Here is a 14481-nt window from a genome sequence, read left to right as displayed (position 1 = left end):
AGTCCTGGCTGCAAGTCTGCAGTCTATCTGTGTCTCCCCCAGGCTACCAGACCCACATGCTATTCTCCAAGCCTGACTGCATATAACTGCATTAACACATGGTACTGCCTAATCCAAATCCTTCCCTATCAGGACATCTGCAGGATGGTAATTTGGTACCGCTGTTGTCTCAAGACAACCTACTGTTGGCATTTTGTCTTGTCCACTTACTGGCTCCCTCAACTTTTCTTTCCTACCTTGCTTCAATGAACAACTATATGCCACATGGCCCCACTGGTTGCATTCAAAACATTTAACCCTACATCCTGGACATGTACCTGGACTAGTGGCTTCCCCTGCTACTGTCAGATTCTGTTAGGGCAGTCTGGGCTGCCCACCATGGGTTCCTTTAGACCCATGAACAGTAATGGGGGTCCCTTTCCTGCGCAGGGATGTCATGCTGGCTAGGTATAGGTCTCCCTTCTTCTCCAACGTATCTGAAGTAGCACAATGTCTATCAGCTAACCAGATCCTCATGTCCTCAGGCAAAGTGCTAAGGGCTTGTTCCCTCACCAACAAATCTGCCAGCCCTTCAAAAGTGGTGACCTGACATCCACTCATCCACCTATGAAAATAAGTGCACAGTTCAGCAATATATTCACACACACTTTCATCTGCCTTGTGTCTATGCTCACAAAACGTTTCCCTATACGTTTCAGGTGTTAGCTTAAAAATTCTAACAAGCAATTCTTTACAGCATTATAGTTAAAACAATCAATGTCAGATTATTTGGAAAGTACATTTACAGTTTTACCATGGAGTAAGGCGGTCAGGAACCGTACCTAGAGCCTTTGGTCAACATCATACTGTTTACATACCCTCTCAAACATATGAATGAAACCATCAAAATTATCTCCCTCTGTAAACTGTGGAAGAAATTTACTGACCTTTTGTGCTTTTGGGGTCCTGTTACTCACTTCCCCATTACCTCCATGACTCTGGTGAAGAGTCATCATCTCCTTTTCATGCTGCCTCTGCCTCTCCTTCTCCACAGCTTCCATTTCCAAACGCCTGACTTACAACTCAAGTCTCCTAAGCTCCAGATGGATTTTTAAGTCCTCTGCAGAAAGGTTAAGCTGTCCCTTCTCTGAGTGTTGTACATCTCCACAGCCAGCATGATCATCCTCCTGATTGCTGTTTTCTGATGCAGCTGCAATCAAACATGCAATCATGTCAGGTTTCCATGCTCCAGTCCCTTAGCCTGGCACATATCACCCAAATGGCTCCTTGTCTGCTTGCTATACTCCTCTGATGACATGTTTGCCTGCTTTCCCTGACTAACTAAGCTAACAAAGGTAATAAAGTTATTGTGATCTGCACTCTGAATATTCACTGCATGGCTGATTTAGAGTACAAAACACCTTCAGTGATCACTATCCACAATCTACAGGAATTCACTATCCACACCACTATAAGCCAATTAGTATGTGATGTGGCTAACTTGCCATTATCAAACAATTAATATGTGTGTGAGTATCTCACCACTGCCAAACAATTAATATGTGACACCTATGCACTGGCCCAGTAATCAAGGAGCCTCAATCCTCACCACTAATGCCAGTGATGGGGGTGCACATTGGGAGAATAACAAGTACACACACAGTAAAGTACAATTTCCCTTAAGAGCACACAGGGGTCACAGTCTGTCTGGGGCTAGTTTCTCCCTTACTCTCCAGATCACCAATAAGACTCCCCACTGGCATAGCTATAGGGTCCAGATCTCAGCCTAGTGGTCAAGCTAAAACCTCCATCACCCTCTCTGTCCAACCAGTGCTTCATGTCCCTGCCCAAGTAGTTGACAAACACTTTGAGATAAGAATTACATACAAATACACAGAGACTCTTGGGGAAGGCTGGCACAGGTTCTCCAGCTATGCCCCCTTCTTGCCCAGACTATAAGGTAGAAAACATTGGCACCAACCACTAATATCAGCTACTAATAAGGCCCTTACCAAAAGGTGCCCAATTTTGCTGTTCAATATTATTATCCAAATAGTAAGTGTGATCCAGGGCTACATGTATTGGAGTGGCTTAGTACAGTATCACTAAATACATGCAAGTACTCTAGAGCTTAAATTATCTCTATACAAAACAGCCACAGTTGAAAGGTTTAAAATATTTAATAATAAATAAAAAACACTCCTCAATTCCACACAGTGCTAGTCAAGAGTTCAGACACATGAACTTTAAAACAATACTGCAGGATAGTCTGACATAAATATAGAAAACAGCTAGTCTAATCTTAGTATTTTCTATCTATTTCTAAGAGAAGTACTAAGTTGTAAATAAACTTACATACATACAGAGCAAATGAGAGTGCTGGTGAGTATATGTGTTCAGGTTGAGACAAAATCCAAAATGCTTACTTTTCTCTCTCTGAGAAAGTCTTAAACTGATAACACAGTACTGCTGAGTCATTTCATATTACATTATTCGTGACACTTCTCTGATTCCCAGGCTAACAGAAACTCAAACTTTACATTTCTTTTTGCACCTGGCCAAGGAAGCCACAGCAATAAAAGACATTTTACATGTACAATTTAGTAATTAACTCTTGTCCTAAGACAATAGAAAAAAAAATCCGTAGTCCAGACATCCTTTCTCCGAGCCTTGAGATCAAACAGTCATAAAATGCTTTACTTTATCAGTTTTCTTACAGCAGAGTGCACTGTGGTTACATTTTTGAAGCTCAGTACAGCATATAGTTTAATCATAACATAAAGTTCTCATTACATTTGCAGAACAAGCCTGTGGATTACATTAATATTTACAATGACATAGAATTATATATAAAATTCTACACGGCTGGGCTGGCAGCCCCTCAGTTTTTCATGAACTCAATATATTAAAGTCTCAAATAAAATGCTTTAATGACTTTTGCTGTATAAGACATTTCATTTCTATTTGTGCCTAAAAGCATTACCTCCAAGGGTTCAGCATTTCTGATCATTAAAAGCATGCTGCCACTACGCTCTATAAAAAAGTATCTTCACTGAAACATTCACTGTCATCCATAGCTTGAACTGTTAACACTTCATAAAAAGTGATATTAAGCCATATTTTTAAAATGAACTATAAACCAAGCAAAATAAATAAGTACATAAGGAAATAAATATTTGCACACATTCATACTGTATGACTGCTCTTATTACTCATCAAAGCACATCTGGACAAGATAGCAACCAGACAAATACAACAAATCATAACTTCCCATAGAAAAAAATTTGTTTGCAGAGAGCAAGTGCACCTGTCCACCCCAAGCCTCCCCATACCTAACAAACATGCACATACCAACTCTGCTGTCTTACATACATGAAGAAGGGACAGATGTCCTAAAAGAAGGAATCACTGCTGGCATATACTTAGAAACAACACCAGTAGTTATTTCCTATGGAAAACTATGAAGAGGGGGAGTCTAGTTCAGCAAGCAAAAGAAGCCCAGGTGGCAGGTCATAGAGTTTAAGTTTAACCAGCTGTAGGATAGCCTAGTATAACAACAGTATGTCTATATTGAAAATGATACAACATGTGGCTAACTTACTACAGTCTTTAATGAACTTAAACTGCTGTGAGCTCAGATAACACAATAGATAAATCACAGTATATGGCTGAGTATTTTTTGTCGTAACACAGGCATTTCAGCTTTGGCTCATGAAATTTGATTTCCTCCTACTTGACTAAATAAACAGTTTCATTTTTTTTCTTTTCATTAGCTGTAGCAAGTTATGTGCACAGTCTTGAGAAAGAAATTATATATGGAGTGACTGAGAATTATATCTATTAAGGATTTATTTATTTTTAAATAATCAGGAACAATGATGCATTGGAATAAGTGCCTACCGCAGAATGTCGCAGGATTATTATTTACAATTATTTGTTACTACTAAATCAGCATTGGTAAATGGCGGATATTTCTTAATGAAAAGAATAAAGCAATGAGGGATCATTACCATTTTTTACTTCAGGACAAAGCTTTTGTCAGGAATGTTAAGTGGGCACAACAGTCTACCAATGTAACGTACAAAGAATTTAAAAGTTTTTTTTTTTTCACATAACACCAGGTAACAACCCCTGCAAATAAGTGATATGCATATACTATTAATTTTACTGGAAAACTATTAAAACATATTGTACACAACTGTTAATAAAGATCACTGATGTTTATTGCTATCACATATAACAGCTGTTTTAACCCTACATTACCCCAATGTGTGATGTTTTACTGCCCTCCAGTGGTGAAAGTAAATGTCAGCAAAAAACATATGGTATACATCTTTTTACAGGACTCCACAATCTTTTGCTGCCTTTTCCAAGTCAGTAATGAATTTACTGACCTTTGCAAATATGTAGAGAGTACGTTTATCAGTTTTTGCTGAGCTTCATGAAATTTGCTTGAGAGAAATGAAAGAACCTTGTTAAACTATGTAGTAATTTAGGGATCTGAAAGTCACTGCCAAGACAGCAGTTAAGAGGACAGCAATGAGGGGACAGAAGTAACAAATGAATATACTTCCGCATGTAGAAAACTGGCATATATGCTCAAACGTCAAAGTGGACTAATTAATTTTTCTATCTAAAGCTTATTCCCCAGTGTCTGTGTACTTATCTGTTTCAATGCTGCATGCTGGCTAACTGCTTTTGTCGAAAACTAACCTATCCAGTAATCTAATTATGTATCCTGTACAATACTAGGTTGTCTATGTGGTTATAAAGGGGCACCCAAATAGTGTTCACAGTGCTGATGAAAGATTTTCTAATGGGTAGGAAGCTTTTATAGCCCTAGAAAAAAATGTTTATTCAGTTTATTGCATTGTACCAGTAAGGTATAATTATGAGCTGCAGGACTTGGGTATTTGTGATGAATTTGGACATTAAAATTGCACAATAAAAAAAATGTACTTTATGTTTTACTGTGGGACGTGTATTACACACCAAAACCTACCAGAACATTAGATTTTGGTGGGAATTATGCTTAGAATCTTGAAATGCAACAGATAAAGAATTATATCATATAATGGTAACATGAGAAGAGGCACTACAAGTATGCCCTAACCAATTAACAGGTGAGGTAGACCCTGAGACTGGAAGTAAGGAGATGGCTGAACCAATTAACAGGTGAGGTAGGCCCTGAGACTAGAAGTAAGGAGATGGCCGAACCAATTAAAAGGTGAGGTAGGCTGTGACTAAAAGTAAGGAGATGACTGAAGCAATTAACAGGTTAGGTAGGCCCTAAGACTAGAAGTAAGGAGATGACTGTACCAATTAAAATGTGAGGTAGGCCCTGAGACTAGAAGTAAGGAGATGACTGAACCAGTTAACAGGTGAGGTAGGCCATGATACTAGAAGTAAGGAGGTAACTGAAGTCATCACACACTGAGACTACTGGGAGCCTGAAGATATTATCAACATTGAAGAGTGGATAAAGGAGGATGCATGTTGTACCAAAAAAAAAAAAAATTATTGGCACTGAACACGTAGGTGTATGTATGTTACATAAGGAAAATTTTGCCAGCAGGCTTAATAGACTCTATAAATAGCCCTCTTTGTTTTCTATCCAAGTGAGAGTGTTGCCACATAGCATGCTCCAGTGGAAAATTAATGTTTGAAGCTGAATGTTATTGCATGGTTCCAAGCATTATCAGCTCTGTCTGGATAACACTTCTCAGCTTAACATTTTCTTAACTTTTTTTTTTACATTAATACTGCACTGACAATTCCAATAACAAATCCTATGTCTGCCGCAAATACATATTTTAAATAAAGCTCTGTATTCCATTAGCAGGCAGATTTAAATGAAAAGGTTCTCTACTGTGAGCCCAGTCCATTTGTTGCTCGATTGTTTTAGCAATTCACTTTTAGCTGTAGTCAACCACTCATGCTTATAAGTGTGTCAATGTCATATTGCTTGATCTTTAACCAGGTTCCCTTCAGCCATTATACAAATGGTGAGATGATAGGTAGGGTCTCCAGTGCTCTTACAAGAGGGAGAGAGTTGGCAGGGACTCCAATTACTGTAAAGAATGAGAACACAGTAAACGCAATCTCCAGCCACTATAAAAAGGATGGGAAAGTTAGCTCAGACTCTGTCACTGTAAAAAAACAGTTAAAATGGGCAGAGACCATTCACTATAAGAATGAGGACAGGATGCCCTCCTAGACAGGAGCAATTTGTGCTGATCACTAAAATAAGGGTAGAGCTTTGCTAGGCTTGTAAGGGCCCTAGGGCCATTAGCCTATTAACTTCCTATGATCCTATGGAGATGAATTTCAAAGACTGTAGGGAGTTGGAGAGAATGTATACAAATTCCAGTCACTGCAGGAATGGTTCACCAATAGATGGTAGAGATGGGGCCAGTATTCTTCAGAATTAGGAGAAAGTGATGGGGAGGATGACATACCCTTTCATGGCAATAGAGGGCTTAGTACTGTCACACTAAAGAAGAAGAAGCTATCAGATTTTATGTAGACAATGAGGATAACAAACAAATGATTGGAGCAGCTATTCCTATGTAGCACAGGAGGAGGTGCACTATCAAAGGCAGCACAAGGAGGCAGAGGAGTGTTTCCTACATGTAGTGGACTCAACAATGCAGGCATATACTGGCTTCTCAGAGAATCAGGGAGGGTGGAATGGAACACAATGCCTTGGAGAAGTTACAGTAGGGGATGAAAGGCCTAAGTCCAATTGTGTGAATGCTTTAATATTTATTTATTTATTTATTTCAGTTTGATTACCTGGGAAGTCCAATGAGCCAGAACATGCCCATTTTCAGTGGAGGCCCAGGGAGAAAAGCTCCGTAAGCAAATACAATACATAAAGGTTACATAATGTTAAAGATAGAATACATGTATAAAATTCATACAGTAAGGAAATGCAAAATGCATAAAATGTACATCATAAAAACTCAGTTAACAGATAATAGAGAGCACAGTTTACAGGTATTTCCATTCAGCGCAGCATGATCAACTGTCAATTAAAAAGATCTGAGGTTTCTTGTGTTTTTACATTAGAAGGGAGGGCGGTTAGCATGCATATGTTTTAGTTAAATAAGGTAAAAGACTTGCTGTGCAGACAATAGAAGTACTGTGATATTTACAATATTTACATACTTGGTGTCATGTGAGAGAAATTGCTTAATCAGTGACTGTCAGCTTAAGTCTATTTTAGGAGAATAGAAATAATAGTTCAAGGGGAGAGTGGAGCAAGGAGTATGGAGAGCTCATTGGGGAAATTTGCTTGAATTTAGGTAGGGTGTAAGCAGATTCCTGCAAAGCATACCTAACTTTTGGTGGGTTTTCTTTATGTTTTGTTGTATGTGAATATCGAATTTAAGGTGTTCATCTATGGTAATGCCAAGACGTTTTGCAGAAGGGACCACTTCTATAGCAGTGTTGGTTTGGCTTAGGACTTTGAAAGCATTTTTGTCATAAGAGAAAGCCCTGGCAGGAGGGAAAAGTAGTATTTTAGATTTATTTGAGTTGAGAGAGAGATGGTTTTGGTGCATCCAGTTCTCAGTAGTAGAAAATGCTAATTGGGTTTTAGTAAGAAGTTCAGAAAGGTTAGAGGTGGCACAGACTAATGTAGAGTCGTCAGCGTATTGGATAACTGTTGTGTCAGGGATGACAGTGTGAAGGTTATTAATGAAGATGTTGGAAAGCATGAGTCCAAGGATGGACCACTGGGGAATGCCGGTGGGTGTTGGCAAGAAGGAGGAGGTAGAGTTCTTCCATCTGACAGCTTGAGATCTGTCTGATAGGTAACTGGAGAACCAGGATAGTGTATTAGGGGAGAGATTAAGGTTGGTGAGATGAAAGAGAAGGTGTTTATGGGAAATGGTATCAAATGCTTTAGAGAGGTCTAGCAGAACAGTGGATACTAGTAGTCCAGAATATCGGGCTCGATTGACTGTTTCTAGGAAGGATAGTAAGACAGTTATGGTGCTGCGGCCAGGGTGGAAGCCGTGTTGGGTGGGTGTTAGGAGTTGATTCTGGGTTTAAAAAGGCATAAGTTGGTGGTGGACACATTTTTCTAGAATTTTCGATATTGGAGAGAGTAGGGCAATGGGATGGAAATTGGAAATATTGGTGTTTTTGCCTCCTTTGTGAAGAGGAAGAATGTAGGCTGAACGCCAGAGTTTGGGTACATATGACTCTTTTAAGGATCTGTTAATTAGGATACTGACTGGGAGTGCAATACCATCAGCAGCACATTTGAGGAAGGAGGAAGGTATGTTGTCAGGGGCATTAGAGCATGGCTTTAATTTGGATATGAGCCTTTTTATAATAAAGGTTGAAACTGGTTTGAGTTGAAAATTAAGGGGAGAGTTATTAGGGTTGTTGAGTGTTGAAGAATGAGAGTTGAGTGGATTGTTGTTTGGGAAAGTTTTGGTTAGGTTAGCTATGGATTCTGTAAAGAAAGAGTTGAAATGAGAGCTCAGTTCAGTGTCAGTTATACTTGGGTCAGGGCATGGATTATTCCTGGACCCTGGATGGAGAAGGGAATTAACTGATTTCCAGAACTGTTTTGGGTTCTTATTATTGTTGGACTGAAGCTTATTGTAGTAGTTTTTTTTGTCCATGGTGATTAGTTTTTTTACATGGTTACAGAGTTGGGTGTATTGGAGCAAGGTAGTAGGCATTTTATTTGTCTGGTAAAGCTTCCAAGATTCGTCCCTAAGGTGTATGATTTGTTTTGTTTCTTTGGACAGCCAAGGAGCAGAATTAGCTTTGACTCGTTTATTTCTTAGAGGGGCTAGGGAGTTAAGAGTATTTAGGAAGACAGAGTTGAAATGTTCTACAGCGTTGTCAAGGGGAAGAGTATTTAGGATTTGCCAATTAATTTGTTTAAAAATGTTTGAGAAAGTAGTGGGGTTTAAGTTGCTAAGATTACGAGTGGGAATGTAATGGGGTGTTGATTTTGGGTGGAGTTAGCTGAGCGGTGAATGAAGATGGTCACTAAAGGTATCTGGGATAGTGCCAGAGAGAATTATTTTGTTTGGATGGGAGACTAGGATCCAGTCTATGATGGATCCTGGGGGGTGATTTTTATTAGGACGGGTGGTTGAGTGGATTACTTGGGTGAAGTTGTAGAGGTTAATGGATAGGGAGGGAGTAGGCGTATTGATTTTATTCCAATCAATATTAACGTCGCCTAGTATGTAAGTTTCATATTTTAATTAAGTTGAGGCCCAATAAAGAATATTTTCAAGGGTATAGGAATAAGCAAGGTACTATAAAGTACATCTGCAAATAAAGTTCGAGGAGAGTAGGGGTAGGGAGATTTTAGGGAAACACCATCTTTAAAGCCACCATAAACAAAACAAAGATAGCCTCTATGGACAGGTCAAGGGGAACTAAGATAGAAAGAAATGCATAAGAGTGTAATAATTTGGAAAAGGAGAAGGTGAGCAAAGAGGTGCCAGGAGTGGATAACAGAGAGAAAGGAAGAGTAGACAGATCCAAATTTAGGCAGATACCAAAGACACCAAAGCTGACTTTTTGGTTTATTAAAGGCACTCCAGGATTGCATGATAGGCATGACATGGAAACTCAGTAAGTGTGTAACTTTATGTAAGGAAGCACTAGGGCAAGTGCTGCTTCACTAGGTACTTGTTTTGTTCTTTGCATATTCTCCAGTTGGGAAGAAGAGTGCAATTTAAGAGAAGGAAGCAAGGTAATGAATGTGAAAGGTGGAAAAAACGATTACATTTGCTGGAAAGAAGAAGAGAAGAAAGGTTAATGGTAAGAAGACAAAGTGATAGCTCCAAAGGTTGAGACTCTTGGACCAAGGTAAGACTTTCAACTTATGTGGGAAGAAAAGGGGACAGGAGTCCCTAGTATGGGAAATAGCACAATGGATGATTGAAGGTCATCCTTTAATGGGCAGTTTTTATGCAGAGTGCTAAAGATTGATGCGTTTTTTGGGATATGAATATCCTATAAGACAGCAGTAAAAGGTAGGAGTAGGAGCCATTATGGCCAAATGATGGACACATGTAATGCACAAGCCAATTCATGTAAGACTTATGATTATGATTCAGAAAAAATATGGTATAATTTCTGATACAAGGAAGAGTGCAGATGTTCATAATTCTCTAATTAAAAAAATAGACTCTAGGGTTATATCAATAAAGCTCTAATCTTACATAACTAGTAAGGGAAAGTTACATGTTGCATTGAAAATACTATTCATTATGCTGACAACTGTGAGAGGATTAATTGTATGGTTTAATGACTTTCATAGCCATGCCTACTATGAACAGAAAGGGAGATTAAAACAGGTGCACATAATTCTTCCTGTTCTGTATATTGTCAGAGTTATACTACCAGTTCAACATAATTTTGGCCTAATTCAGTAGATCTATAGATTAAGGCCAATGCACAGCTAGGCTGGGGGGAAGGAGACAGCCGGACAAGGGTGCAAAATTTTAGGGGTCACAGACATTAGATTCTGTTTTACCAGCAGTATATTCCTGGAGCATTGTGCACTCATTTAGTGTGCCCCAAAATATTGGTATTTAGCTACCAAATAGTGAAAATTAGGCCAGAGTGGAAGAGTGGTGGAATGTAGAAATTTAAATTGTGGAAGTCACTAATAAAAAAATTGGAGTTTTGTTTCATTAAAACTCAAAAGGAGAGATTGGATATTGTATGTTATTTAGGAACTTAAGTCATGTAAAAGCAAAAAAATGCAGAAGAATGGATGTGAATGAGGGAGAAATGTACCCTGGGAGAATGGAGAAGTGGAAAGGAATAGGGATATTATTTAAAGGAGGACGAGTTTGGTGGTGGGAGGAAAGTGTCACATGTAAGAGTGGTAGGCTGTGACATGCAGTGGTATGTTTGACGACAGGGAAGTGGTGGTGGCTCATATTATGTCAAAAATGGTGACAATGAAGAAGCAATGATAGTTAGTACACAGACAGTGGAAAATCAAAAAAAGGTAATATGGTCAGGGGATTTGAACATAGTGCCTGGGCCATTGTTGAATATGTGCTTGAGAAGGTGGCGTTCATTGTAAAATATATTAAGAATTTAAGGAATTGCATGAAATGGATAGGTGTCTTAGACATGTGCAGTGGAATGTGATGCAGTTTATATTTAATAGACAGAATGGTAAGCAGGAAAGAAGACTGGATAGGATTTTAGAAGGTGGTGAAACCTTGTGTGAAATGGAAACCTTAAACATATACAAAAGAGTGCATCCATGCAGACTACTTCTTAGTGACTATAATTTAGAAGGTATGGAGTGAAGAATTAAAGAGGTGGAGGAGATGGAGCTCAAATGTTTGTTGAAGCTGTTCTAAGCTGCAGAGAGACTGACCTACTGCCTACTGTGATATCAGGAAAAGATAAGTGCTTATTCCCAATTAACTTCTACACTTTTGATTTAATATCTCTGTAATCTGCACAACTGGTTTTACTGTCCTTTTTGTTGTGTGATAGAGCTGAATTTCTGTGGCTGTTACCCTCAATTTGCAGTGAAATTTTTTGTCTAGATGCCTAGCTGTTCTCAGTGAGAGAGAGCGAACAGGACCAGTTTAATCTAGCCAGGAGCATTCCTGCAAAACTGTATTGTTGATTGGATAGGTTTTTGTTCCTCTTCCTTTAATAGCCAGCATTTTAAGTCAGACATACCTGTTTGCTGAAGCTGTTCTAAGCTGCATAGAGACTGACCTACTGCCTATTGTGATATTGGGAAAAGTTAAGTGTTTTTTCTCAATTATCTTCCGCACTTTTGATTTAATATCTCTGTAATCTGTACACCTGTTTTTCCCATGCACCCTCCCAGTTCTTGTGGTGATTTTAAGTCTTGGTGGCTTTGAGCTTCCTGCCTCTGGTATAAAGTGATACTGGATACTCCCCCGTCACATTACATCAGCTCATTCTACTGTTTATAGTGAGAACTTAGCAAAGGCCCACCCCTTTAGCTTCTGAATACTGGATTCTCACTTCACTTTCTACTAAAAAAAAAAAAACTGTTTCCTGTCTTTCCTGGAACTAGTGTAGTTCAGATACAGATTTGCTGTATCCAGGGCTGTTTGTAAGCTTCTGAGCAGTGTCAAAAAGTCTGCTCTTCAATTTTTCCCTTAGATCTGATAGTTCTCTCCTTTCCTGCACTTTTACTAGCTTATTAGTCTAGCACTTTACCAAACTTCTTGTAGCAACTATTGTAGCACACAAAAGCTCTACCAGCACTAAACGTTCTACAAGGAAACAGCTCTAGTACTTATTATTAATGCCCATCCCTCCAGGCATGTCTAAAGGTCAGTTCCCTGTACTTTCTCCTATTATCCTGTTCAGCTTGGGCATCCTGAGGCAATGTAGCAACTGCCTCATGTACACTGACAACCCTCTCCTCTTACCTCCCAACACTCAGACTTGCGAGAGATGCACTTATATATCCAAACTGGAAACCACGCACTCTACAGCCAAGACTGGAATAGCTGGTCAAGAGGAAAAGGTCAACACTTGCAGCACATCACATGGAACACATAGCCCTCCAGAACACAAACCAGCACTGCCTTCACATAAAAACACAAACCACTCACCCACCTTCATGGAGGCTCTCAATAAAAATCTACTCAAATAGAGATCTCCAAGGCAGAAATGCACTCGGCCACCACAACACAACACTAATCATGAGACATATAACTCTCCTAAACAGTGTGCCACTCAACCAAAGCCCCTAAGGCAAAACAGCATACCCAACACACTAGTCATAGGTGACTCGATAGTGAGGTACACTGATGTCCCACTCAATAGGTTGAATAAGGAGAAAGTAACAGTCAGCTGCCTGTCAGGTGCCAGGATCCACCACATAACGCATGCACTTAGGTCCCTCAACAATAGGCTCTGTCATTGTACATGTGGGTGTGAATGACCTGAGACACGCCTATCTGGACTACATGAAAAGAGACATGGAGGAGCTCTCAGATTATGTAGTCCAGGCGGGTATGACCCTAGCCCTGAGCAGCCTCCTACCATCACCCAGAATGATAACACAATACAAGCAGAAAACAATTGATTTCAACAACTGGCTAAGTTTCTGGTGTCATTCTAAAGGGATCCAGTATCTGTCTGCCTAGGATGACATGCTTGACAAACATCGATGTTTTGCCAGAGACGGCCTGCATCTGTCACCCCTGGGCTTCCGGACACTGGCCAAGGCTCTTCCCACCCACTATAGTGCCTTTTTTAGGCAGTGTTCCAAAGACCAAATCACCACCATAACAGCTACAAACAAATGCAATCTGAGGATCATGCTGCTCAACGCTAGAAGTCTTAATCTCAAAATGCACTCGCTCAAAGCACTCCTTAAAATGGAGAACACTGACATTTGTGCTGTAACAGAGACCTGGTTCAAGGCAGTAGAAAGCACCCCTGCACTGCCAGGCTATAACTCATTTCACACCTTTCGGCCCCAGAACTTGGACCAAAGCTCCAAAAGCGGTGGTATTTCCATATTCATAAAGGATGCGCACGCCTCCAGACTGGTATCTCAACATAACGCAGCAGAGATACTTCAAGTACAGTTAACATTGGGTAAGACAGTGACTAAGGTCGTAGCCTGCTATAGGCCCCCAACCAGGGATGGCTCGTGTTATAGGACTGCAGAACTGCAGCCCCCCCCCCCAGTTGTAGAAAGAAGAAAAAAAAATTGCGAGTCTCGGAACTCCACGCATGCGTGCTTGGAGTTCCTGGAACTCACAGAACTCCAGATTGCCGTGTCAGCAGTCCAGATAGGGAGAAAGGTATTTCTGTCCTGCAGATGCCCAGAAGTGTGTGCGGTGATGACTGCACAGAACAGAAGAACTCCGGACTGCATCGTCTGCAGGCTGGAGCCTACTCTCACGAGTAAACTGGCTGTGAGGACAGTTGAGCTTTCTCGCAGGGAAGGAAGGAAACGGAAACCAGCCGTTAGCTTGTGTGGGAGGAGATACTGTGAGTAGCCATTAGCGACCACTGAATGGAACTAATGTCAGGTAAGAAAGGTGTGTGTGTGTGTGTGTGTGTGTGTGTGTGTGTGTGTGTGTGTGTGTGTGTGTGTGTGTGTGTGTGTGTGTGTGTGTGTGTGTGTGTGTGTGTGTGTGTGTGTGAGACAGATATTTGCAGCATACTGGGTGAACAAGGTTAATTTGGATTTTCCAAATATAAAGCTGAACATTTTAAAAGCATTCTGAACCAAGGAATGAAAGTAACTTTGCATTTTATTCCTTTCTTTTACAGGTTTAAATTCAGTAGATAAAACGGAAGATTATAGAAGAAAATTTTTCAACAGGAGACTATATCAGAGGATTTCATATCTTCTGAGAGCATGTTTAAATTAATACTATCTTTCTTTATGTTACCCTTATTCATCTTTCTCTCATTTCATTACATAATAATACCAGTACTCTTCACTGATGTATTCTTAATTACTACTGTTCCTGCCTATTCAAA

The sequence above is a fragment of the Protopterus annectens genome, chromosome 4.part1, assembly GCF_019279795.1.
Source record: "Protopterus annectens isolate FY-2018-M chromosome 4.part1, PAN1.0, whole genome shotgun sequence".
NCBI classification, from domain to species: Eukaryota; Metazoa; Chordata; order Ceratodontiformes; family Protopteridae; genus Protopterus; species Protopterus annectens.
This window is presented reverse-complemented; position numbering follows the sequence as displayed.